Here is a 1,776-nt window from a genome sequence, read left to right as displayed (position 1 = left end):
TCTTTCCCCTTCCCAAGTGTTTATGAGACTTGTCCCTAATCCAAAACCATCTCCCCTCTGCAAACTTTTCAGTTCTTCATGCTTTACCCATTTTCTATCTTGGGACAGCACTGGTCCCTCTGAGGATATTCCTAGCAGAATGCGTATGTAAAGGCAAAGAACAAAGGGGACACAATGGTCTTTTTCAAATTTATGGAAAGCATATACAAAGGAAGAAAGAATTAGTGTGTTTTGCATGACCGTGGTGGCTGGGATAACATGAAACTTCTTCAAGCAGGTTGTTGCACTAAGACCCTCTAACACAGAACAGGCAAGTGCTGGCACCAACCACGTGGAGAAGGGGCCCAACCTCCATCATCATCAGGTTTTAGGAGCCTGCTATGACTTTCCTAGTATTCCTTGTCTTGAACTGTGGATGCAAAACTCATCAACTTTGGAGCAGATCATACTTCTCCAACCTCACCCTCCTCAGAGATGAAGAAAAGGGAAAACATGGACGGAAAGGGTTTTTTTCCCTAAAGCACAAAGAGAAAGGAATAAATACTTTTAACATTATCTATCTATCTATCTATCTATCTATCTATCTATCTATCTATCTATCTATTCTTATGTTCACCTTCAGTGGTTGGCAGAATCTGGGACATATTTTTGCAAATATATTTTTTATCTATATGCATTTAAATAACAAAATTTACAGAATAACACAGAATATCCTTATTTGGGGTCTCTGGGTTTTTTGTGTCCGTTTTGCTGAAAAAGTGTGAATGATAAATTCTTATTTTCTAAAGATGTAATTAACTTCCCCTCCCCCTACATAATAGGTGCCAAATGACTTACACATGGATCCAGGAATTTAATTAAAGTACAGAAACTAAGGGTTTTAAAAATCATTTTTATTAGTTAAATAAAATTATCTTATACGTCCTAGAAGCATAAGCAGGCTTGGAGAGCTTTTAATGACATGATTTGCATCTGTGATGAAGCTAAACTTTAATATGTACAAATAAATTGAACAGATAATTTTAGAACTCCATAAGATTTTATCACAGCATCACCATAGCAAATGTCATCCTTCCAGACAGAAATAAAGAATTTCCCACCTTTTTGATTTCTAAATTCCAACTTCCTGCTATTTGCTCAGTGCTTTTCACAGTTTAAATGATTTCACATTTTTATAACTTTGGTAAGTACCCTAAACTTCTTGAAATTAGTTTAAATTATTTATATAAATGGAAGTAATATCTCAGTCCCAACTTATTTTAAGTAGATTAACAGAGGTGTCAGAATTTAAAATTAAATATTAAGGACTGTTAATATTGAAATAAAAACATAATTGAAAATCCCATCATTTCATCTGATATAATTAACTTTCATAATTTTATCAACTATTCATTTTTCCTCTGATTTCAGTTTGCAGAGTGTATTTTGTATTGTAATATTGAAATACGCAATAGGAAGTAATGAAATTCATTTATGGGATGGGATACAGCTCACATAACTTTGGCTGTTAAAATATGTGCCTAGTCTTATCAGTATAGGTAGGTTCCTTAATAATCATCAAAAATACATCTTTACCAGAGAGTTCATCTTAGACTTTTAACTTTTTAGATGGGGATGAAGCAGCCTTTGGATGTGACTGTCTGCCCCCAGGTACTACGGATGGCTCCTAGATGGTTTGTTCAGAGCAGATCCCTGACTTTCGGATCAGAGAATCACAGAGTGGTTTGGGCTGGAAAGGACCTTAGAGCTCATCTCATTCCAACCCCTGCCATGGGC

This window comes from Geospiza fortis, unplaced genomic scaffold (assembly GCF_000277835.1).
Source record: "Geospiza fortis unplaced genomic scaffold, GeoFor_1.0 scaffold98, whole genome shotgun sequence".
Lineage (NCBI taxonomy): Eukaryota > Metazoa > Chordata > Aves > Passeriformes > Thraupidae > Geospiza > Geospiza fortis.
The sequence above is the reverse complement of the archived record's forward strand: the minus strand, read 5'-3'. Positions refer to the sequence as shown.